The sequence below is a fragment of the Pristiophorus japonicus genome, chromosome 4 (genome assembly GCF_044704955.1).
Source record: "Pristiophorus japonicus isolate sPriJap1 chromosome 4, sPriJap1.hap1, whole genome shotgun sequence".
Lineage (NCBI taxonomy): Eukaryota > Metazoa > Chordata > Chondrichthyes > Pristiophoridae > Pristiophorus > Pristiophorus japonicus.
Window position 1 is genome coordinate 273,764,806 of NC_091980.1, and position 27,214 is coordinate 273,792,019.

General features: G+C 46.1%; 1 protein-coding gene across 1 annotated transcript in view; it reads left to right on the forward strand.

The window, feature by feature from the left end:
- Nucleotides 1–27,214, forward strand: part of rin3 (Ras and Rab interactor 3) — a 166,493-nt gene that overhangs the window by 51,681 nt on the left and 87,598 nt on the right. The gene's annotated exons all lie outside the window — the stretch shown is intronic.

The window sequence follows — 27,214 nt, forward strand, 5'->3', positions numbered from 1 at the left end:
TTGCACTATATCCCAGTGTCCTGGCCAATATTTATCCCTCAAACAACATCACTAAAAAAATCGATTATCTGGTCATTATTACATTGCTGTTTGTGAGAGCTTCTGTGTGCTAATTGGCTGCCACGTTTCCTACATTACAACAGTGATTAGAATTCAAAAAGTACTTCATTAGCTGTAAAGCACTTTGGGACATCCTGTGGTCATGAAAGGCACTATATAAATGCAAGTCTTTTTATTTTATTTTAACTCAGCGCCTGACCTGATTCTGTAGCAGTGATGAGAGACTTACTGGAGGGCAGACAGTTTCACACCACTTCGGTTTAACAAGTGTAAGTCCAGTGCATCCTCAAATCTGGTTTACACATTATTCAGATATATTGCATATTGGAGCTTTTGGGCATTTTTTAAACCTGGAGATGACCGCTTGGTCCATGTTAGACAGAATGGTCCTCATGCTCTGCATGAAGCCTAGACACAAGTTGGAGCGGGACTCCTCCATGCTCTGCCAAGCTCGCAGAGTGTGTATGGTGAGATAGAAGTAAGATTAGGGAGGAAGGATAAGGGAGGAAGAAACATCTCCTCCAACGATGCCACTCACCATGTCCGTGACTCTGCCCCTGCCTGTGATTGCGACCATGTTTTTTTCAAGGGGGAGAGGCTGTGCAAATGGGCTCAGTCTCCTCCAGCGACAGTCATTTGTCTGAAGTTTCACACAATGTTCTTCAGCAAAAAAGAGAGGAGTGTGTTAGTGGCACTCTAATGAGGTGTTTAGAGAATGTGCCTATCAAGGTAGAATAGCTGGTATGCAGTGTGTCAGATGTGAGTTGTAGGGAAGTGAGTGTTGTAATAGTGGTGAGTGTGTGAGTGTGCAAAGAAAGAGTTTAAGTGAAGTGTGATACAGTAGGAGAGTAAAGGGAAGCCAGTGAGGGGCAGACTGTGAGTAGTGAGGCTGGCGGTGGTAGAGTGTGAACAGAGAGTAAAAGAGTTACCTTGATAACTCTCCTGAGGTCAATGAACTTTTACCAGAATTGCAGCCCTATCCTCGGAGCTAAGCTCCTGGAATTCACTTGCTCTGCCACCTCTTCCCAGTGGCGTTGGAGTTGATACTTAGAGGGTTATCTGCCCATTGGGGATAGATGATATCTCTCCTCCTGTGCAATGCCCAGACCAACATCGGTGAACCTGGGGGTGGAATCTGCAGGTCTCGCAGCCACTTCTCTGCTTCCAAGTGTATCCTTCCTTCTGCAACCGTAGTGCACCTCCCCCCTTTAAAAGGTGCCGGCTGCCTTTATGTAGCATCAGAGAGGCCAGATATCCAACCCCCTGAACAGGCGTGCAGCCAATGAATAATGCGGGTAGCCTGATTCATGATAATCAGCAGTCAAAGTTATAGCCAGGCAGGAGCCAAGCAGGGTTCAGCCTGGCTGCAATTCAAAGTGCAGCAATCAATCTTAAGCCAGTATTACTCCGTAAAACTGTTGCCAAGACCAACTATACCAATAAATAGCTCAGTATGTTAAATCCATGTCTATTAATGTTCAGTTTTTTTTTACTTTGCAGCTACTATGTTTAACTATTTCACAAACATAACATGTCTTCTTATAGTAATGTCATGAAAAATATTAATCGGGATGCATTTCAAAACTGACAACCCCGCTGCTTTTTACCACAGGCAAATGAAAGGCTTTAGAAGTCCCAAAGTACTTCCCGATCTTCGGGTGTAAGTTAAAGTTAAGCAGAAGGCAGCTCCAGTAGGCCACAGGCTTGTTGAATTTAGGATTTTTCAGTTGAGTGTGACAATTTTTCAAACAAGATTTTTGTTGGATTTTAATTTGCTTGTTGGGAGCTTTTTTATAATGGATTTTGCTTAACTTTTTTTTATTTAAGTTTTTCTGTTGAATTTTAATTAGTTTGCTGCTGCACTCTGGGCAAGTTACACTGAAGGGGAGTTGCTGCCAGGATCACCTGATCAAGGCAGGAGGGAGGAGCTTGTGAATTTAACCAGAGTCTGGAGAGTTTAAGCACTGGTTGCTACAGTTCAGAAGGGCTTTTTTGAAGCTGTTTACTTGAATTTATCATTACAAAGACCTGCACTTGCTTCTGACTGCCTCTCACAGGGGATTTTCACCCCTCCCTGCTACACACAGACAGGGCATCTCAGGAGCCAGAAAGGAATTTCTAATAGGCATACAACTCTATGCCATTATCATGGAGGAGGAGGAGCAACATAGGATTTTTTAAAATTTTTGATTCATTCATGGGATGTGGGCTTTGCTGGCAAGGCCAGCATTTATTGCCCATTCCTAATTGGTCTTGAGAAGGTGGTGGTGAGCTGCCTTCTTGAACCGCTGCAGTCCATGAGGTGAAGGTACACCCAGACTGCTGCAGCTATGGTGAGTCAGGCAGCCCGCCAGATACTAACCTCCCACCCCCACTTGCATCCCCAATAGATTATACAGGCAGCAAAGGTGACATCAAGACCTCTCTGAGGAGCTCGGCATAAAAAGAGTGCACTTAACCAAAGAGAGAATCGCACATCTATGTGATCTATTGCAGAAAGATCAGCAGCCACACTATCTGCCTGCATTGTGCTCTCAGAGACTATGGAATTGACCACCAAGCATAGCCTTTATGGCACAGGGTCATTTCAGGCAAGCACAGGGAGATCTTTGCAACAGCAGCCAGGGAGCAGCTGGGCATGCATTTTTCATGCTCTTTACACAAGACCAGCCCAATTCATAAGCTTTGGAATTACAGCAAGGCAGCAAGAGAGATAGAGCCATGGAGAGCAATGGGATTGCTGGATTTCCTGAAGTCCAGGGTGCAATCGATGGCACCCATGTTACACTGAGTGTACTCACAGAACACCCTATGTGTAGGCTATGTAAACAGGAAGCACGTGATAGCAATCAGGACTAAGCCAGAAGTTGCATGATGCCTTCATGCTTTGTCATTGGATCCTCCCTGACCTCTGAGTGAAGAGAAGCAAGTCAACAGATAGCATACATAAGATTACATAGGATTACACAGGAGATACGGCAGAGAAATAGGCTATTCGGCCCAACCAGTCCATGCCGACGTTTACGCTCCACTCGAGCCTCCTCGCGTCATTCCTCATCTAAATCTATCAGCATAACCCTCCATTCCCTTCTCCCTCACATGCTTGTCTAGGCTCCCTTTAAATGCATCTATACTATTCACTTCAACCACTCCCTGTGGCAGCGAGTTCCACATTCTCACCACTCTCTGGGTAAAGAAGTTCCTTCTGAATTCCCTATTGGATTTCTTGGTGACTATCTTATATTGATGGCCTCTAGTTATGCTCGTCCTCAAAAGTGGAAACATTCTCTCTCTATCCACTCGATCAAAACCTTTCCTAATTTTAAAGACCCCTATTAGATAACCCCTCAGCCATTTTTTTCAAGAGAAAAGGGACCCAGTCTGTTCATCCTTTCTGATATGTATACCCTCACATTTCTGGTATCATCCTTGTAAATCTTCTCTGCACCCTCTCCAGGGCCTCTATATCCTTCTTGTAATATGGCGACCAGAACTGTATGCAGTACTCTAAGGGCTGGATTTTTGGGTCTTCTGCTGTCTGGTTTTCGCCCCAGAGCGGCGGCAATGGCAGCAATGAGGTGCTTTGGCCAGGCAGTCAGCCTTCAGCGCCCCGCAGTGATCCTCGGGTCCGGTTTAGCACCACCCGGAAAAACTGCGCCCGGTGTGCAACGCCCCTGGTTGCGACACCGACGTAAGTTTAAACTTCAGCCCGACTCGTACGTCTCGCACTGATCGCCTGAGAAATCAAGCAGTCCAACGAGCCTGACAGCAAAGAGGTAGGTAATGGATTCCTAGGGTGCTGAAATTGCCCTTCCCGATAAGGCCTCTGGCCATCTGAAAGCGGTTGTCACAGGGCGGCGCGGACACCACAGTCACACTGCAGAAGGCCATCTCTGTGAGCCAGGCATTCACGACCTCGACCTGCTGTTCTAGGCAGATGATTCACCCTCAGGACTCAAACCCGGCAGGTACTGTGCATCGAGTGGCGTCTTTTAGAGGCTGGACTGTAGAACGCGAACCCTCTCAGAGGAGAGAGAACACGCCCCCGAGTCCCTTAACTCAGAGTCCGCCAAGGGGGGCTAACCAAGTAGCTCCATGCTGGCATTGTGGAGGGAATCACAGGGCTCACCAGTGCCGCTTTAACGACTACGTATGCAAAGGCTGCAGCACAAAGGGCCACCTCCAGCGAATGTGTAAGAGAAATATGACTCACTGTGTCGATGAAGAGTCTGCAGATGGCCTTGAATCCAGCGCGGAAATACGAACCGATAGGCAGACAGGCAGCTCAGCCCCACGATGAGGTAGATAGCATGTTTACCTGCACCACCAAGTGTTCCCCATTGAGGATGGAAGTCGAGATAGATGGCGTTCCAGTCTTCATGGAAGTGGACACAGGGGCGAACCAGTCAGTAATGAATCAAGAAGCCTTTGAGAGGCTATGGGACAATCAAGTTGAATGACCCAAGTTGGTCCTGGTTCAGGCAAAGCTGCGTACCTACACCAATGAACTTATCCCAGTCGTTGGTAGTGCGAATATAAAGGTACTCCATGATGGCGCGGTACACAAGTTACCTCTGTGGATTTTTGCAGGTGATGGACCAACACTGCTCGGCAGAAGGTGGATGGAGAAGATCCATTGGAAGTGGGAAGACTTCACCTCTCCAGCGATCGACGTCCCCCATGCTCAGAGGCAAAGCAAGCCCTCACCTAAGGTTGGATCCGGCACTAGAGAGCAGACCAGCACAGAATCCGAGGCACAGACCATCCAGCACGACTGCGTGGAGATGATCCAGCTGAGACGACCCGAACGCACCTTCCAGGCTCCAGTGGCAGGACTCTGGAGGAAGAAAATCGGATCGAAAGTCGACTTCCCAGTTTCAGTAGCAGAACCCGGGGAGAAGAGGATCACCGCAGTCGACATCGTGGATGAAGGAAAGATGGCGCCCAAACCACGAGGTGATGCACTGAAGAAAAAGATGGCGGCGGCCAGACCACGAGGTGCAGCGCTGATGGAGCAACACGTGGCACCAAACAGAGAAGAGGATTGGGGTAAAGAAAGCAAGGCTCTCTTAAAGGAGGCTTGCAACCCACTACAATTAAAGGGACAGTTCCATACACTCAAACAATGTGATAGCAACTGTAAGTTAGAGATAAAATGTGTAACTGATGATCAGAGTTGTGTACATGCAATAAGCAAGGAAAAGTCACGCGATCATGTAAAATGTGTAATTGATGATCAAAATTATGTATATGCAACCAGCGAGGAAAAGTCGCGCGATTGCGATCGGAGCTACAGAATATCCATCATAAGTAATGAAAAGTTGTGCGATGTAGGATTTCAACTGCACACAGCCCATGCAGCGGGCAGACACCCATCGGGAGCACACAGGTCCAGTGAGCTACCCAATGCTGTAGCCTGCGTCACTGGGACCAGAGTTATGCACCATGGAGTGTGGCCACAAGCAGCCAATACACACGAGCTGCAGAGCAAGCGATCTCAGGAGGGCAACGGCACCGGTATCGATACCTTGCCCCTGATTAGCTCCAACTCTCAGGCACCCAATGGTACCAACCACCACGAGCTTGAAAGAGCAAACTGTGCCAAGGCACAGCCCCCAGACCCCATCACCACCGAGGCCATACCCGGAAACGAAGGGTCACCCGCTATAGTCCCCCCAAAGGGGACCGGGACCAGCCAGGATCCCAGACCAAACAACGCACAGGTCAGTGAGTCAGCAGTTCCCTGTGCACTGCTAAACGACAGCTCCTCAGGGAGCAGCAGCAACCCAGGGCGCAAAGAAAGGACAGGGAGGTCACAGGCATCTGTGAAACCGCCCGACGCCAGGAACCATGGCAACAGCCCCAAAAGCAGGCAACTTGAGCCAACTGGGTTCCCACTGCCAGCACTGGGCACCGCGCCGCCACCAGACTGCTGGGACACCATCCAGCAGTTCTGGAACTAGTTTGCCCTTATGCACCGGTCACCGCATCGATAATGCACCTCACCAGTCTATCGTACTTGTCTCACAACGGAACCACAAATGCAATGCAAACTGGTTTCCCTGAACTTGAATGTATATGAATGCAATGAGCCTCCGGCATAATCTATATGTGGGGGTGGGGGGGAGAATGGAGTGGTCAGGGACACACACAAACAGCAACCACCAGCACTCGACTGCACCAACCACTCACCCAAGATTGAAACGACCTGCCAAGAGTCAACCAGATAGAGCCCATATTGAGCTAAGCCCAGAGCACAGTCAATGCAGAGACGATTTGCACTAAAGGCTTAGGGGAGAGTGATGTCATGTATCCTACATGGCTACTGTTGGTACTATCACAAGATGTGCCACCAGAGGGCACAGCAGTGGGAGACTCGTAGGTTACCTGTACAGATGTGCCTGGCCTAGTGTAAAAGGCAGGCCACCAGGTGTGATCCTCACTCTGGAGTTAACTAATAAAGGACTAAGGTCACTACAGTTCAAGTACAACACATTGCCTCGCAGAGTCATAATTAGAGCATCGAAGAACATAACAGTTAGAATCTCTCTTAGAAACATAGAAACATAGAAAATAGGTGCAGGAACAGGCCATTCAGCCCTTCTAGCCTGCACCGCCATTCAATGAGTTCATGGCTGAACTGAAACTTCAGTACCCCCTTCCTGCTTTCTCGCCATACCCCTTGATCCCCCGAGTAGTAAGGACTTCATCTAACTCCATTTTGAATATATTTAGTGAATTGGCCCCAACTACTTTCTGTGGTAGAGAATTCCACAGGTTCACCACTCTCTGGATGAAGAAGTTTCTCCTCATCTCGGTCCTAAATGGCTTACCCCTTATCCTTAGACTGTGACCCCTGGTTCTGGACTTCCCCAACATTGGGAACATTCTTCCTGCATCTAACCTGTCCAAACCCGTCAGAATTTTAAACGTTTCTATGAGGTCCCCTCTCATTCTTCTGAACTCCAGTGAATACAAGCCCAGTTGATCCAGTCTTTCTTGATAGGTCAGTCCCACCATCCCGGGAATCAGTCTGGTGAATCTTCGCTGCACTCCCTCAATAGCAAGAATGTCCTTCCTCAAGTTAGGAGACCAAAATTGTACACAATACTCCAGGTGTGGCCTCACCAAGGCCCTGTACAACTGTAGCAACACCTCCCTGCCCCTGTACTCAAATCCCCTCGCTATGAAGGCCAACATGCCATTTGCTTTCTTAACCGCCTGCTGTACCTGCATGCCAACCTTCAATGACTGATGTACCATGACACCCAGGTCTCGTTGCACCTTCCCTTTTCCTAATCTGTCACCATTCAGATAATAGTCTGTCTCTCTGTTTTTACCACCAAAGTGGATAACCTCACATTTATCCACATTATACTTCATCTGCCATGCATTTGCCCACTCACCTAACCTATCCAAGTCACTCTGCAGCCTCATAGCATCCTCCTCGCAGCTCACACTGCCACCCAACTTAGTGTCATCCGCAAATTTGGAGATACTACATTTAATCCCCTCATCTAAATCATTAATGTACAATGTAAACAGTTGGGGCCCCAGCACAGAACCTTGCGGTACCCCACTTGTCACTGCCTGCCATTCTGAAAAGTACCCATTTACTCCTACTCTTTGCTTCCTGTCTGACAACCAGTTCTCAATCCACGTCAGCACACTACCCCCAATCCCATGTGCTTTAACTTTGCACATTAATCTCTTGTGTGGGACCTTGTCGAAAGCCTTCTGAAAGTCCAAATATACCACATCAACTGGTTCTCCCTTGTCCACTTTACTGGAAACATCCTCAAAAAATTCCAGAAGATTTGTCAAGCATGATTTCCCTTTCATAAATCCATGCTGACTTGGACCTATCATGTCACCATTTTCCAAATGCGCTGCTATGACATCCTTAATAATTGATTCCATCATTTTACTCACTACTGAGGTCAGGCTGACTGGTCTATAATTCCCTGTTTTCTCTCTCCCTCCTTTTTTAAAAAGTGGTGTTACATTGGCTACCCTCCACTCGATAGGAACTGATCCAGAGTCAATGGAATGTTGGAAAATGACTGTCAATGCATCCGCTATTTCCAAGGCCACCTCCTTAAGTACTCTGGGATGCAGTCCATCAGGCCCTGGGGATTTATCGGCCTTCAATCCCATCAATTTCCCCAACACAATTTCCCGACTAATAAAGAATTCCCTCAGTTCCTCCTCCTTACTAGACCGTCTGACCCCTTTTATATCCGGAAGGTTGTTTGTGTCCTCCTTAGTGAATACCGAACCAAAGTGCTTGTTCAATTGGTCTGCCATTTCTTTGTTCCCCGTTATGACTTCCCCTGATTCTGACTGCAGGGGACCTACGTTTGTCTTTACTAACCTTTTTCTCTTTACATACCTATAGAAACTTTTGCAATCCGCCTTAATGTTCCCTGCAAGCTTCTTCTCGTACTCCATTTTCCCTGCCCTAATCAAACCCTTTGTCCTCCTCTGCTGAGTTCTAAATTTGTTGGAGATAGTCATTGCCTGACACTTGTGTGGTGCAAATGTTACTTGCCACTTATCAGCCCAAACCTGAATGTTGTCCAGGTCTTGCTGCATGCAGACATGGACTGCTTCATTATCTGAGGAGTTGTGAATGGAACTGAACACTGTGCAGTCATCAGCGATCATCCCCACTTCTGACCTTATGATGGAGGGAACGTCATTGATGAAGCAGCTGAAGATGATTGGGCCCAGGACACTGCCCTGAGGAACTCCTGCATCAATGTCCTGGGGCTGAGGTGATTGGCCTCCAACAACCACAATCATCTTCCTTTGTGCTAATTATGACTCCAGCCAGTGGAGAGTTTTTCCCTTGATTCCCATTGACTTCAGTTTTACTATGGCTCTTTGATGCCACACATGGTCAAATGTTGACTTGATGTCAAGGGCAGTCACTCTCACCTCACCTCTAGAATTCAGCTCTTTTGTCCATGTTTGGACCTCGGCTACAATGAGGTCTGGAGCCGAGTGGTCCTGGCAGAACCCAAACTGAGCATTGGTGAGCAGGTTATTGATAAATAAGTGCCGCTTGATAGCACTGTCGAAGACACCTTCCATCACTTTGCAGATGGTTGCGAGTAGACTGATGGGGCAGTAATTGACCGGATTGTATTTATCCTGCTTTTTGTGGACAGGACATACCTGGGCAGTTTTCCACATTGTCGGGTAGATGTCAGTGGTGTAGCTGTACTGGAACAGCTTGGCTAGAGGCATGGCTAGTTCTGGAGCACGTCTTCAGCACGACAGCTGGGATGTTGTCGGGGCCCAAGTGAGTGGACAAAGATTTGGCAGATGTAGTATAATGTTGGAAAGTGTGAGGTCATGCACATTGGCAGAAAAAATCTAAGAGCAAGTTATTATTTAAATGGAGAAAGATTGCAAACTGCCGCAGTACTTGTGCATGAAACGCAAAAGGATAGTATGCAGCTGCAGCAAGTGATCAGGAAGGCCAATGGTATCTTGGCCTTTATTGCAAAGCGGATGGAGTATAAAAGCAGGGAAGTCTTGCTATATAAGGTATTGGTAAGGCCACACCTGGAATAGAATCATAGAATCATAGAAAATAGGTGCAGGAGCAGGCCATTCGGCCCTTCGAGCCTGCACTGCCATTCAATATGATCATGACTGATCATGCAACTTCAGTACCCAATCCCGCCTTCTCTCCATAGCTCCCTGATCCTCTTAGCCGTAAGGGCCACATCTAAATCCCTCTTGAATATATCCAATAAACCGGACTCAACAAATTTCTGTGGTAGAGAATTCCATACGTTCACTACTCTCTGGGTGAAAAAGTTTCTCCTCATCTCGGTCCTATATGGCTTACCCCTTATCCTTAGATTGCGACCCCTGGTTCTGGACTTCCCCACATCGGGAACATTCTTCCTGCATCTAATCTGTCTAATCCCGTCATAATTTTATATGTTTCCATGAGATCCTCTCTCATTCTTCTAAATTCCAGTGAATATAAGCCTAGCTGATCCAATCTTTCTTCATATGTCACTCCTGCCATCCCGGGAATTAGTCTGGTGAACCTTCGCTGCACTCCCTCAATAGCAAGCATGTCCTTCCTCAGATTAGGAGACCAAAACTGCACACAATATTCAAGGTGTGGTCTCACCAAGGCCCTGCACAATTGCAGTAAGGCCTAGCTGCTCCTATACACAAATCCTCTCGCTATGAAGGCCAGCATGCCATTTGTTTTCTTTACTGTGGCTGTACCTGCATGCCTACCTTCAATAACTGATGTACCATGACACCCAGGTCTCATTGCACCTCCCCTTTTCCTAATCTGTCACCATTCAGATAATAATCTGCGTTCCTGTTTTTACCATCAAAGTGGACAACCTCACATTTATCTGCATTATACTGCATCTGCCATGCATTTGCCCACTCAGCTAACCTGTCCAAGTCACTCTGAAGCCTCTTAGCATTGTCCTCACAGCTCACACTGCCACCCAGCTTAGTGTCATCTGCAAACTTGAAGATATTACTCCCAATTCCTTTGTCCAAATCATTGATGTATATTGTAAATAGCTGGGATCCCAGCACTGAACCTTGCTGCACCCCATTAGTCACTGCCTGCCATTCTGAAAAGGACCCATTTATTCCCACTCTTTGCTTCCTGTCTGCCAACCAGTTCTCTATCCACGTCAGTACATTACCCCCAATACTATGTGTCTTAATTTTACACACTAATCTCTTGTGTGAGACCTTGTCAAAAGCCTTTTGTAAGTCCAAATACACCACATCCACTGGCTCTCCCTTATCCACTCTACTAGTTACATCCTCAAAAAACTCTAGAAGATTTGTCAAGCATGATTTCCCTTTCATAAATCCATGCTGACTTGGACCGATCTTGCCACTGCTTTCCAAATACGCTGCTATTACATCTTTAATAAGTGATTCCAGCATTTTTCCCACCACCGATGTCAGGCTAACCAGTCTATAGTTCCCTGTTTTCTCTCTCCCTCCTTTTTTTAAAAGTGGGGTTACTATAGCAATCCTCCAATCCATAGGGACTGATCCATAATCCATGGAGTTTTGGAAAATGACCATCTACTATTTCTAAGGCCACTTCCTTAAGTACTCTGGGATGCAGACTATCAGGCCCTGGGGATTTATCGGCCTTCAGTCTCATCAGTTTCCCTAACACCATTTCCTGACTAATGAGGATTTCCCTCAGTTCCAACTTCTCGCTGGACCGTCGGTCCCCTAGTATTTTTGGGAAGTTATTCGTGTCTTCCTTAGTGAAGACAGAACCAAAGTATTTGTTCAATTGGTCTGCTATTTCCTTCTTCCCCATTATGAATTCACCTGATTCTGACTGCAAGGGACCTACATTAGTCTTCAGTAATCTTTTTCTCTTCACATATCTATAGAAGCTTTTGCAGTCAGTTTTTATGTTCCCTGCAAGCTTACTCTCATACTCTATTTTCCCCCTCCTAATTAAACCCTTAGTCCTCCTCTGCTGAATTCTAAATTTCTCCCAGTCCTCAGGTTTGCTGCTTTTTCTGGCCAATTTATGTGCCTCTTCCTTGGATTTAACACTATCCCTAATTTCCCTTGTTAGCCATGATTGAGCCACCTTTCCTGTTTTATTTTTACTCCAGACAGGGATGTACAATAGTTGTAATTCATCCATGTGATCTTTAAATGTCTGCCATTGCTTATCCACCGTCAACCCTTTAACTATCATTCACCAATCTATCCTAGCCAAATCACGCCTCATACTATCGAAGTTTCCTTTCTTTAAGTTCAGGACCCTAGTCTCTGAATTAACTGTATCGCTCTCCATTTTAATGAAGAATTCTACCATATTATGGTCATTCTTCCCCAAGGGGCCATGCACGACCAGATTGCTAATTAATCCTCTCTCGTTACACAAGCCCCAGTCTAGGATGGCCTGTTCTCTAGTTGGTTTCTCGACATATTGGTCTAGAAAACCATCCCTTATACACTCCAGGAAATCCTCCTCCACTGTATTGCTACCAGTTTGGTTAGCCCAATCAATATGTAGATTAAAGTCACCCACGATAATTGCTGTACCCTTATTGCACGCGTCCCTAATTTCCTGTTTGATGCCATCCCCAACCTCCCTACTACTGTTTGGTGGTCTGTATACAACTCCCACTCACGTTTTCTGCCCTTTAATGTTTCACAGTTCTACCCATATAGATTCCACATCACTCAAGCTAATGTCCTTCCTTACTATTGCGTTAACCTCCTCTTTAACCATTAATGATACTCCACCTCCTTTTCCTTCCTGTCTATCTTTCCTGAATATTGAATACCCCTTGAGTTCCCAGCCTTGGTTACCCTTAATCCATGTCTCCGTAATCCCAATTACATCATACCCGTTAACAGCTATCTGCACCTTATTAGGAATGCTCCTCGCATTGAGACTCAGAGCCTTCAGGCACAACACGATGGAGGGTGTCCTCAGTGTGAATACAGGGCTTCGTCCCCACATGGACTGTGCAGTGGTCACTACTACCAATGCTGTCTTGGACAGATGCATCTGCGACAGGTAGATTGGTGAATGAGGTCAAATAGATTTTTCCCTCATGTTGATTCTCTCACCAGCTGCCTTAGACCCAGTCTGGCAGCTATGTTCTTCAGATATAAGAGACTATGAAGAAAGTATATTTCCATGGACTAGGAAGATCTCACAGAGGGGAATCTGTAAAGCGACTGCTTCAGTATTAACCATCACTCTATGTGAGAAGGCACCAGGGCTTCTGAATGGAACCCTCAGGCACCGTTCTGTTTGGCAAGTCAATGTAAATTCATTCTGGGCATTGCTTTGAGAGCGCAGTAATGGCAGTATTTCACGCTTTAGTATGACACCATTTGTTAGCATCACCAGAAAGAAACTCTCTGGACAAAGTATTTTTAAAACAACCAAAACTAACAGTGCTTTGTGCAGGTGTGCTTGGGGATTTTGACTCTGGTGCTCCCCCCTAGCAATGGTGTACACTTTGTGTATTCCAAATCCCGATCTTGTGCTGCTTCTAGGTGAATCCTCAGTGGCAGGAGCAATATAATGCATCCTGCAGGGTGGTGTAAGTGGGGCCCACTTGGGATTGAGGTCTCTCTGTACCTCCTGTTCCTGTCACTGCCCAATACTGTGGTGGTGCCTGGTCTTGTCAAGTGTTTGCCACCCGTGCCTATTCCAGCCATGCTGCTGCAGCCGTGAGCTCCATGTTGGACTACAGTTCTGTTGTGGTCATGCATGACTGGACACTTGTGGGTGGTGGACTCCTCCACACTTGCTGACAGGGTATTTTGCACACTTTCGAAGTGTTCATTTGGCGATACCAGCTTCCTTTAAACTATGACCTGTGAATCCCTGGGATCGGCAGCTGAGGAACATCACGAGTTAGTCCTTCAGACAGTGGAGTCCTTCTCTCTACTGCCACCATCTTGTGCTCTATGGCTCACCCGCTGCACCCTCCTCAAACAGACCTCTAAATCCTCGAGGGTAGATATACTTCTGTTTACACTGAGCAGAATGAGTGATGAGGGGTGCTATGAGGTGCTGGCTTCTTTAAGGCTCTGGGACCTGAGGCTGGCTCTTCCCATAATAGTCAGCAACAGATCCCAGCGCCGCCAAGAAGCCAGTACCTCATAGCACCCTGCGACACGCACTCCACCCATAGAAAAAGAGGAACATGTATTACAATCCTAACTGCATGATACCCCTTCAGATACTACGTCGGTGGCAATCAATATATTGTGTGACATGGTGTAATGCTCAAGTGTATGCCCAGCAGCAATGAGTGAGTGAAAAAGTAGGGAGAGATGAAAGAAAATCAGAAAGATGTACCAATCCTAAGCTTGTGGGAAAGCAGCAACATCAGCCTCCCTCACACTCTGTGTGCACTCGGTGGCAATGATTCCCGATGTGGCCTCTTCAAATTCACTCAATGCCCATCCCTCTCGCGCCCTCCTCCATACATAGCTGCTCCCTTATATTATGCATTGCTTTCTCCTGCAAACAGAAAGGCAATTTTGATAATTTAGAGGAGTGCATAAGGGGAGATCTCAGTACTCATCTGACAGCCCATCATGTGTGTGCATCATACAGCTAGATGTTGTTGGAAAGATTTTGGGGGGAGAAACTCTTTTAAGATGTCAGTATGCCAAGTGCTTCAGGTAAAGTTACAGCTTCACTCTGTGCCGTGCTGCACATTGGATAGACATGGTTCGCATTCGAAGGCTGTGATGTAGTCTCAATGGTTAAAAAAAAATTTTTTATGGAATACATGCTTTGGCAACCTTCTGGTATAAGGTAATGGTGGGTAGCCTTACCTTGGCTGAAATTGTCAAGTCTCTAAACTTTTTGTTTACATTTGGAGCCAGGGCAATTGATGACAGATCAATTGTTAATTTTAAATCGGAGATTGATAACATTTTGTTAACCACAGGGATTAAGGGATATGGGCTAAATGCAGGTATACGGCACTAGATCACAGATCAGCCATGATCTCATTGAATGGGGGAACAGGCTTGAGGGGCTGAATGGCCTACTCCTGTCCCGATGTTCTTATGTTCCTCGGTCCTCTGTGCTGTGGACACAGCATTGACACGGAGTGCTGCTTCCTTCCAGACTTCTCTCCTGTGGGAAGTGTGCGTTGAAGTACCTTCTGTGCCTCACTTCTTTCAGCAGCATCTTCCATGCTGCATCAGGAAGCCTTGGTGTTCTGATATACTGCTACTCCATTCTTACACCGTGCAGCTCTGAACAAATGTTGTACAATAATTTGGGACTTTAAGTGCCAGATGACTTGCCTAAGAACAAAAGCCACTGGTGGATTACATGTCAGAGACTCGCTCTGAATGTCTAATGAGTTCTGGGCCCAGAAGGTTCATCAGGGTTGACTGTGTGTTACTAAGGCAACCATAACACCTACACCCTAATGTTCTCACTGCCTCCTTGTTTAGATAGGAAAATCTACCTTGTATGTCAAACGTATGTCGCTTCATTATGCCATGTCCTTATCTCGTATTATCTCCCTCTGCTGGTAACTCTTGAAGAAAATTACCTGAGATTATCTGCAGGCTTGCACTTTATATGCCACATCCAATAAATTGTTTCAATAAATGAACATTTGCATTTTATAAGTGTACTGAAGCTAAGTGCAAAAGAAGAGGAATTAAAGTGTCCCCACTAAAACCTAGTGGGAGCTGGAGTTTGATACCGAGACTTGGACATGCAGGCCTTCAGTTCCAGTCTAGAGGGTTCTGGTCCAGGGCAGTGGTCATGATGCTGACAGATGGCGACAGATTGTAAAAAAGATTGGTGAGTGGAAACTTGCAGTCAGCCCTGCAGAGATAAGCAGAACTGGACCCAATAAGAGGAAGCAGCTCTGTGGGATGATGAATCGGAAATTTTCCAAACATTGGTAACAAACCAATAAACCCAAAATCAAGGGAAGAAGCATATATTCCCCCCTTCCCATCATTATGTTCCTTTTTTCCATTTTTCACAAAGGAATTGCCTCATGCTGATTCACTCTTCCACACTCTCACATGGGGGACACTTTCCCCTTAGTACCTTCCCTTCGTGACCATTCTTCATGTGTATGAAGGGCATCATATCTGAACCTGATCCTGTACTCAACGAACACAAGCACTTCCAGGGGGTCACTGTATGGTCAGAAGTGGGAACCCCAACTGATTCCTGCCCAAGCTTAGCAGCACAGAGCATGGATCAAATCAGAGACCTTTGTGACCTATAAGGTTCAGGACCACAGCATACATGGTCATTGCCATGGTCAGAGGTGCCCACCCTGATCCACCCTTGTAAGGTGGCGATGCCCATAGCCGATGCATCAGAGGTGCCCCAAGCCCTTTCACTGACAGAAAATGACATTCGAAAAAACAATCTTCAGCTCCGAAGGAAGCCTGTAGCACCAGGATTGATTATCTTTGTCTGCAGAGCTGTTGGAACCTTGCCAAAGATCTCAATCGCACTCGCGCAGCTCTCAGCTAGCAGCAATTGTATTGAGGTCTTAAGAAGAGGTAATGGGTAGAATCCCCGTGGTAGCACAGGAACAGAAGCTCCCCCAGGTACATACTCTGGGCAGTAGGGGTGAGTAAAGTTTTGCATCCCCCACCGCACATCAAAAATCCCAGCTTTCGCCACATTTTCCAATTCTTCAAGTGCAGTTCCACCTTGTTTTCAACATGGCCCTTAGCAGAATTACAGAGCTTTACTGTCCACATATTAACAGAGAAGATTATAGTACTTTAAAAGGATATCCCTGTGTAATATCTTCAGGTACTCACAGAAACACACACAGCCTTAAGGAGGCAGAACCTTCCAGAAGTCACCAGTCAGGTGACCTGGTCTCTTTATTATAAACAGCACTGGCTGCAGTGCCACAGGAATCCACAGTGTGGAGCTACAGACATTACACTTCTCCCTCCTTAATGAGGAAGTAATTATAACAAACAATCATCATACATAACTTGCATGGTTATACATAACAAAAGATATGGACTTATTTTGCCATATTTACAAATCAAGCTTTGTTTTGAAGAGGATACCTTCACTCTCGAACAGAACCTTCCAAACACGGTGTCGAATTTATATTCATTCGAGGCTGATCCTCCAAGGGGTGCCCTTGATTTCCAATTGAACTCTCTCTAACTTCAGACTGTTTGTTTGCCTGACTCGGACTCAGAATTAAATTCTGAATTTCTCTTGGATTTGTTTTCAGTACATTTGATGTAGGATATGCTACTGGTGTATCAAAACTATCTGATGAGTTAGAAATAATTGAATCATTCCGACCTTCAACTACTTCCACATCTGTAGGTAAAATATAATCAATGTGAACAAACCTAACCTGCCCATGATCAAACATCTTGACCAAATATGTGCGAGGACCACATATCTTCACCACTCTTCCTAGTAACCACTTTAACCATTTATGATGATGGTTCTTCACTGTCACCTTCTGACTTAATTTCACACTTCTCTCTTTTACTCTACCTCTATCATGATTCTCTTTCTATCTTAATTGTGTCTCTTCTATGGACTGTGCCAAGTTTGGTTTTAACAACGAGAATCTGGTTCGTGGCTGTCGTTTGAGAAACAACTCTGCTGGTGTTCTACCAGTAGTTTTGTGAAGAGTATTACGATACATAATTAGGAAATTAGCCAATTTGTGGTCCAATGACAACTGTCGTTTCTTTGGATTTGGATCCAACATCTGTTTGATGAGGGCACGTTTTACAATTTGTACAGTGTGCTCTGCTGCACCATTTGAAGCAGGGTGATATGGTGGAACCTTGGTAAGTTTCACACCATTTTGGCTCGTGAATTGTGCAAATTCTTCTGAATGAAAATGTGGTCCATTATCCGAAACAATTTCTTCTGGGAAACCAAATGAAGAAAATAATCTTCGTAAAATGTCTAATGTTGTACTTGTTGTTATTTTCCCCATTGGAAACACCTCGACCCACTTCGAATGGCTATCAATCACAATGAACAATTGTTGTCCTTCTAGCTCAGCAAAATCAATATGTAGCCTTTGCCACAATCTGGGAGACCATTTCCATGGTTGTAATGGTACTGATGGTGGTTGCTTGCTTACTGATTGACATGGCGTATACTGACTGACGATGTACTCTATATCTTTATCAAGGCATGGCCACCATAAGTAACTGCGTGCAAAACGCTTGGTCAAGCACATTCCCAGGTGCTGGTCATGGAGATCTCCTAATAATTTGGACCTGAATTTATTTGGCATAACCACTCTTGCACCCCACATGTTACAATCTTTATCGACTGATAATTCATTCCTATGAATGAAGAATGGATGAATATCTTTGTCTATTACCTGGTTTGGCCATCCATTTGCAATATAATCATACACCTTTGACATCACTGCGTCATGTTTGGTTGCTCTACCAATCTCCAGCTGTGACTGGCAGTTCATCCATTTATGAAAAATAGAACACTTCTTCCCTATTGTTTGTAACTTGTGATGGGGAAGGCAATCTAGACATAGCATCAGCATTAATGTGATCGGCTGATCATCTGTATTCAATATCATATGTATATGCTGACAAAATCAAAGCCCATCTCTGCATTCGGGCTGCAGCTAACGTTGGAACTGGGGACTTTGGATGGAGTATTGCTGTCAGGGGCTTATGGTTCGTAACGATGGTAAACATACGACCATACAAGTATTTGTGGAACTTCTTGATCCCAAAAATTAATGCCAAAGTTTCCCTTTCGATTTGCGCATAATTTCGCTCACTGGCACTGAGTGCGTGAAGCAAAAGCAAGTGGTCTCTCCTCCCCACTACGTAATACATGAGAGATCACTGCCCCAACACCATACGGAGAGGCATCACATTCTAGCTTGATCTTATATACGTCATAGTGAACTAACATGGTGCTCTCTACCAATTTGCTTTTACACTCCTTGAAAGCTGTATCGCATTCTTCTGACCACTTCCAATGGACCTGTTTTTTCAATAGTTCATTCAGTGGATGTAATACTGTAGCCAAATTTGGTAGGAACTTCCCAAAATAGTTTAAAGGACCCAAAAATGATCTAAGTTCAGTGACATTCTTGGGAGTGGTTGCATTTCTGATTGCATCCAGCTTTCCCTTGGTTGGATGTAAACCATCTTTTTCTACTCTGTACCCTAAAGTACTCCACTGAGTTTTTAAATAACTCACACTTGCGAGCAGACATTCGTACTCTGTGCTTCTCTAGCCATTTGAGGACTTCATTCAATATGTTATTATAAATGTGCCTATCTGGTGCTGAAATTAGTAATTCATCTAAATAACATACTACCCCTTCAATACCTTGTAAAATCTGGTTCATCACCCCTTGGAATATGGCAGGGGTGGAAGACACTCCAAATGATAGCCTATTAAATTGATTTAGGCCAAGATGAGTATTTATAGTCAAACATGACTTGGAGCCCTCATCGAGTTCAAGCTGTAAGTAGGCATTCGTAAGATCCAACTTTGAGAAGATCTGACCAACTGTCAGTGTTGTGAACAAATCTTCTATTTTTGGCAATGTATTGGGGACATTACCCTCTAGAACCTGGTTTATGGTTACTTTATAATCACCACACAATCTTACCTTACCATCGGACTTAGGTACAACAACAATGGGTGTAACCCAATTACATCGATCTATCTTTAGAAATAATGTTCTCAGTCTCTAGTCTTTTGAGTTCTTGCTCAACGTTTTCCTTGAGTGCATATGGTATGGAACGTGGCTTGCAGTAAACCGATCTAGCATCCTTCTGTACCCTGACACTCGCCTTGAAGCCTTGGATTGGACTGTCTATTTCGCAGAGCACCTTCGGATAATTCTTGATGACATCATCCTTTGATGCCAATCTCGTTTCAACACAAAAAATCTCACTCCAATCCAGTTTCAGTGATCACAACCAATTTCTTCCTAGTAAGGCAGGCTTGTCTCCTGCCACTACTATTAGAGGCAAGCTCTGAAATTGATCCTTGTATTTCACTGGTATGGTGATACGACCTACCACAGGAATATTCTCTCCCGAGTAGCCTCGCAGCTCTTTCTTGGATTTCTCCAATGGGAAATCCCGCAATTTGTTGAGGTATAGCGACCCCGGTACTACACTCACAGACCCACCAGTGTCGATTTCCTTGGTATCTTGATTCCTGCAACATCTATGTGGATTATGATACTTTTCGAATTGCTGTTAGTTAACCTCGTGCTCTTGATGATGTTTAGCTCTGACATCTCCTTGTCCTGTTGTTTTTCTTGCATGCTATGTAGTCTCTGGGAATTTCTACTCATAGCTTTGAAAGCCGGTTTACCCTTCAGTCGGCATGCCTTCGCAAGATGCCCAGTTTTCCTGCAGAAGAAATACTCTGCCTTCACATATGGAAAACTTTGAGCAATGTGTTGTTCCAGGCACCGATAGCAGGACTTCAATACTCTGTGACTGTTGCCAGTTTCTGAGACTTTGGGACCCAACTGCCTTTTACTTTTAACCTGCAGGCGATTCATCTCAGTTGTCTGACGACTAGAAATAATATGAAATTCTCGGGAATATTGGTCGACCATGTTCATTGACATAGCAATCTGACAAGCTAAATCAAAAGTCAAGTCAGGCGTTGTCAATAACTTTCTTCTGATCGCATCATTTTTCATCCCACAAACAAAGCGGTCACGCAATGCTCGGTCCTGAAAGTTTCCGAAGTTGCAGTGAATAGATAGCTTTTTTAATGCTACAATGTACTCACTGATATTTTCTTTGGTTAACTGATCTCGTATTCTGAAACGATAACTTTTAGCAATTTCCAAGGGCACGGGGCTGTACTGCTGTACTGCTTAAGAGTTGTGTCCTTTGGCTTGTCAGGCACAAGCATATTTTTCAAGGTTTCTTACACCTCGGGCCCTGCTTCAGTTAAGAAAATAGCCCCTTGTCATTCCAACACCACCCGTTTATGGTTTTTGTCATCGGGGTCTTTGAGGGTATTATTTGTGGTGAAAAGCATTTCTAGCCGCTCCACATACGCTCTGAAACTTTCACGGTCGCGTTGAAATTCCCCCAAATGCCCTATTACCCCCATAGGCACGGCCATCCGGACTCTGGCAGTTCAAACAAGTGTGCTTGTAATTTACCTCGGATTTGTAGCTGTTAATCAAAACAGAGAAGTTCTCAAAATCTCTCTGTCGGCTAGCTGAATCCTCCGCTTAATCCCATCTTCGCCGCCATTGTGATATTTTCAGGGAGCTCACAGCACACACAGCCTTAAGGTGGCAGAATCTTCCACAAGTCACTCGTCAGGTGACCTTGTCCCTTTATTATAAACAGCACTGGCTGCAGTGCCACAGGAGTAAATAGAAATACACAAAGGAAAGCAAGAAGGTCAGAAAATCCTTGCAGAGAAATTAGGAACAGAAGGCCAGTATATTTCTGCACAACAAATGCTCTCATCATTTCTCTAAATCAGGAACAGTAAAACAAAGTAGAGAGAGAGAATGTCAGCTGAGGTACATAATTAACAGACAGAGAACCTACAGAAACTGCAGTAAGCATCGACCAACAGAAAAAAACATGCAGTCAAACTAATAAAATCAGGAAGATAATGGAAGCCTGAACTTAGAAAGCCCATGAAGATCAAGAGAGCAAAGGAGACAAAGGTAATTGAGTATGAAAACTACAAGTATATGAGCAAGAGAAGCCACTGAGAGAAAACATAGAAAACAGAGCACAACTAAGTTTAAAAATGCACACCTCAACCATACATTATATAAAAAGCACCGTATTACATTGATTTATATCTGCAAATACATTATTGGATTGAGAGCTGATATAAAAATATATAACATTTTTATAATATGATTACTTCTTCATTTATTTCACTTCCTTTACTCTTTTCAAGCTCTCTTGATATAAATGAATTGAAAATAACAGAAGGTTAGGAATGTGCTCAAGGCAGTGATACAGTCAGGAGGGTTGAATGATGTCGTGAACAGTGACACTGAAGTGCTTTATAGATCCAACCTCTTTGTTCATTTTAACATAAGAACATAAGAACATAAGAAATAGGAGCAGGAGTAGGCCATACGACCCCTCAAACCTACGCCGCCATTTAATACGATCATAGCTGATCCGATCATGGACTCAGGTCCACTTCCCCGCCCGCTCCCCATAACCCCTTATTCCCTTATCAGTTAAGAAACTGTCTATCTCTGTCTTAAATTTATTCAATGGCCCAGCTTCCACAGCTCTCTGAGGCAGCGAATTCCACAGATTTACAACACTCTAAGAGAAGAAATTCCACCTCAGCTCAGTTTTAAATGGGCGGACCCTTATTGTAAGATTATGCCCCCTAGTTCTAGTCTCCCCCATCCATGGAAACTCTCTGCATCCACCTTGTCAAGTCCCCTCATAATCTTATACATTTCGATAAGATCACCTCTCATTATTCTGAATTCCAATGAGAAGAGGTCCAACCTACTCAACCTTTCCTCATAAGTCAACCCTCTCATCTCCGGAATCAACAGCTTGGAAGAAATTCTCAACCTATGTTACCTTTTTATACAATTATGTAGAGTTTCTTTTTCTGACCCTTTCCAAGCATGCCCATTTGAATTTTACTTTAGAAAATGCCTCTTATGGCAGACATGTTTATTGGTACGGTTTCATGCCACGTCACAGGAAAGGAGGTGCCTTACAAGATTAACACTTATGAACATACGAACATACGAACAATGACGGACAGGTAAAGACCATCTGGTCCATCGAGCCTGCCCCACACAATTGCGATACCTTGTGTATCACAACATATGTCTACGGAGCAGGAGTGATTCCCGTCCTCCTTTATGCCTCAGGGACATGGGCAATGTACAGTAGACACCTCAAATCACTGGAGGAGTACCACCAACGTTGCTGTGACAAAATTCTGCAAATCCATTGGCAGGATAGGTGCACCAACATCAGCGTTCTCTCTCAGGCCAACATCCCCAGCATTGAAGCATCGATCACGCTTAATCAGCTCCGATGTGCGGGCCACGTAGTCCGCATACAAGACTCCCGAAACAGGCACTCTACTCTGAGCTCCGTCACGGCAATCGAGCCCCAGGAGGGCAGAGAAAATGCTTCAAGGACATCCTCAAAGCCTCCCTGAAAAAATGTAACATCCCTACCGACTCTTGAGAATCCCTGACCTATGACCGCTCAAAGTGGAGAAGAAGTATTCAGGAAGGCGTCGCACACTGAGTCTCTTTGTCGGTGTGATATTATGTATTGCTGTGTGTATCGTCCTGGTACCTTAAATGTAATGTAAGCACAATGCTACACCACAGAGGGCGCTGTGGTGGGAAACCTGGAAGTGCCTGCAACAGGCGCTATAAAAAGGCTGACCACCACACCTGAGAGGCACTCTGGAGCTGAACAATAAAGGACGAAGGTCACAGCAGTTAGATTTACGCCAGACCGTGTGGAGTCAGTGATTTGTGTGCTGCATACACCACTGTCGGGAGCACGCGGTAATCAAGTAAAAACAGCGGAAGGAGAATATGACAAACCACGCACCCCACCCACCCATTCCTGTAACCACCATCTGCCCCATCTGTGACAGAGTTTGTAGATCCCGCATTGAACTCATCAGCCAGCTTCGAACTCATGTTAGTGTGGAAGCAAGTCATCCTTGACTCCAAGGGACTGCCTAAGAAGGAGACTTCATCCCCACCCAAAACCATGTGATCTCCTGGAAGAGGCCAAAAAAACAGATTAAAAAATCCAGACCAATTTGGGAAAAGAAATCTGGGATATTTCTCTCCAACCCGTCTAGGCAATCAAGATTAGTCCAGGAGATCACTCTGGCCCTGAATTCCCTACAATACCCACCTTCTGGAAGAAGTGATCTCTGCCCCGGCCTGAATCAGGTCCAGCTCTCATTTGAAGGAATTCAGTGAATCAGCATCTACCACACGAGACGGCAGCCTGTTGCAGAGGTCCACTATTCTCTGGGGAAAGAACCACTTCCTGACATCTAATCTAGATCTAGCCTTATACAACTTAAATTTGTGAACCCTGGTCCTGCCTAACCTATTTAATTGAAATAAACTGTCAGCTGGAACACAATCTATTCCCTTCATTATCTTATAAACCTCAATCAGATCAATATGTCTACGCTTCTCTAACGTATAGAGTCCCAACTCTTTTGAACTATCTTGATAACTAAGATGCTTTAGACTGGGAATTAGTCTTGTGGCCCTCCTCTGTACCCTCTGCAAAGCCTCAAAATCACCGACCATGTGAAGAAACCAAAACTGGATAAAGTATTCCAAATGCGGCCTGACTAAGGTCTTGTACAAAGACAAAACAGTATGCCTTGTCTTGTACTCAATTATCCTATGGATACACCCCAACACCCTATTTGATTTAGCTATCGCTTCACAGCATTGCTCATCTTCCTTTAAAGATGTATGCACTAGAATGCCCAAATCTCTTTCTATCTCCACCATCTTTAATGCCTTTCCCTGAAGAGCTTATGAATGTTGAGCATTTGCCCTGCCCACATATGTAAAACTACACTTACCTAAGTTATACATCATTTTCCAGTCTTGAGCTGAATCTCCCAACACATTAAGATCTGCCTGAAGCAGACGAGCATCATCTACAGTTCTAACACTCACACAGATCTTAGTATTATCTGCACCACCAGTGACTTCTTCCTCTTATTATTTCTTATCTCCACCCAAACTGATTCAACATATTGATTTTCTGAGCTAATATAATTTCTCACCACTGCACTGATCTCATCCTTTATTAACAGAGCTACCCCACCTCCTTTTCCTTTCTGCCTGTCCTTCCGAATTGTCAAATACCCCTGAATATTCAGTTCCCAGCCTTGGTCACCTTGCAACCATGTCTCTGTAATGGCCATCAGATCATACCCATTTATATCTATTTGTGCCGCCAACTCATCTATTTTGTTAAGAATGCTGCGTGCATTCAGATAAAGAGCTTATAATTTTGTTTTTTTTACCATTTTTTCCCTGCTTTGACCCCACTTTCTAATACACTTTTATGTTTATACATTCTGTCGCTTCCTGGCACGCTCTGGTTATCATTTCCCCCAGCGCTACCCTGCTCTATTGTCTTCTCCTTGCTCTTTGACCTTTTTAAATTTCCGCTCACCTGAACCCTCACCTCAATATTTAGTTTAAAGCCCTCTCTATAGCCCTAGTTATTCACCAGGACCCTAGTCCCAGCACGGTCTAAGTGGAGCCTGCCCAAACGGAACAGTTTACCCCAGTACTGGTCCCAGTGTCCCACGAACCAAAACCCATTTCTCCCACACCAGTCTTTGAGCTACGTGTTTAACTCTCTGATCTAATTTACCCTATGCAAATTTGCTCGTGGCTCAGGTAGTAATCCAGAGATTATTGCCTTTGTGGTTCTGCTTTTTAATTTAGCCCCTAACTGCTCATACTCCCTCAGCAGAACCACTTCCTTTGTTCTACTTATGTCATTGGTACCTACATGGACCACGACAACTGGATCATTCCCCTGCCACACCAAGTTCCTCTCCAGTCCTAAGGAGATGTCCTTAACCCTGGCACCGGGCAGGCAACACAGCCATCGGGACTAATGCTCTCAGCTGTAGAGAACAATATCTATCCGCTTAATGATATTGTTCCCTACCACTACAATGTTTCTTTTTACTCCCCCCACTTGAATGGCCCCCTGTTCCATGGTGCTGTGGTCAGTTTGCTCATCCTCCCTGCAGTCCCTCCTCTCGTCCACACATGACCTGCTGGACAAGAGCAAGGGCTGAAGCTCCTTCATCACTCCATCCTGAGTACCCATACCTGCCTCGCTTGTTGTGACACCCTCCTGTCCCTGACCACGGATCGAATTTGAATTAATTAACCTAATTGGTGTGACTAGCTCCTGGATCGCGACGTCCAGGTAACTCTCCCCCTCCCTGATGCATCACAGTGTCCGAAGCCTGGACTCCAGCTCATCATCACCGAGCCGAAGATCCTCGAGCTGCAGACACTTGCAGCAGATGTGGTCGTGGTGGACCTCAATGGTGTCCAGCAGCTCCTACATGTTGCAGCAGTAACACATTGCCTGTCCTGCCATCTATAATGTATTTAATTAATTCAGTTTTGAAGTTTTTAACGTTTAGTTTTTAATCCGGCTCTTAATTTAAAGCAATGCCCAAGAAAAGAGAGAAAAGCTCACCAACCAATCACTTCCCTGCTTTCCTGTGACCTCACACATTGATTCTTTTACTTCTTATCTTCGCAGATCAGTTGATGCTGGTTGGGTCGCTGCTCGGCTCTCTCGCGCCCTTTGTAGGGTTGCTGCTGGTCCCGCTCTCGTGCCCTCTCGGAACTCCCACTGCTCCCGCTCTCGTGCCCTCTCGGAACTCCCACTGCTCCCGCTCTCACGCCCTCCCTGAACTCCCACTGCTCCTGCTCTCGTGCCCTCTCGGAACTCCCACTGCTCCCGCTCTCACGCCCTCCCTGAACTCCCACTGCTCCCGCTCTCACGCCCTCCCTGAACTCCCACTGGTCCCGCTCTCACGCCCTCCCTGAACTCCCACTGCTCCCACTCTCGCACCCTCTCGGAACTCCCACTGCTCCCACTCTCGCACCCTCTCGGAACTCCCACTGCTCCCGCTCTCGCGCCCTCTCGGAACTCCCACTGCTCCCGCTCTCGCGCCCTCTCGGAACTCCCACTGCTCCCGCTCTCACGCCCTCCCTGAACTCCCACTGCTCCCGCTCTCACGCCCTCCCTGAACTCCCACTGCTCCCACTCTCGCACCCTCTCGGAACTCCCACTGCTCCCACTCTCACGCCCTCCCTGAACTCCCACTGCTCCCGCTCTCGCGCCCTCTCGGAACTCCCACTGCTCCCGCTCTCACGCCCTCCCTGAACTCCCACTGCTCCCGCTCTCACGCCCTCCCTGAACTCCCACTGCTCCCGCTCTCACGCCCTCCCTGAACTCCCACTGCTCCCGCTCTCGTGCCCTCTCTGAACTCCCACTGCTCCCGCTCTCACGCCCTCCCTGAACTCCCACTGCTCCCGCTCTCACGCCCTCCCTGAACTCCCACTGCTCCCACTCTCGCGCCCTCTCGGAACTCCCACTGCTCCCGCTCTTGCGCCCTCTCTGAACTCCCACTGCTCCCGCTCTCACGCCCTCCCTGAACTCCCACTGCTCCCGCTCTCGTGCCCTCTCAGAACTCCCACTGCTCCCGCTCTCGTGCCCTCCCTGAACTCCCACTGCTCCCGCTCTCACGCCCTCCCTGAACTCCCACTGCTCCCACTCTCGCGCCCTCTCGGAACTCCCACTGCTCCCGCTCTCACGCCCTCCCTGAACTCCCACTGCTCCCGCTCTCGCGCCCTCTCGGAACTCCCACTGCTCCCGCTCTCGCACCCTCTCGGAACTCCCACTGCTCCCGCTCTCGCGCCCTCTCGGAACTCCCACTGGTCCCGCTCTCGCGCCCTCTCGGAACTCCCACTGCTCCCACTCTCGCGCCCTCTCGGAACTCCCACTGCTCCCGCTCTCGTGCCCTCTCTGAACTCCCACTGCTCCCGCTCTCGTGCCTTCTCTGAACTCCCACTGC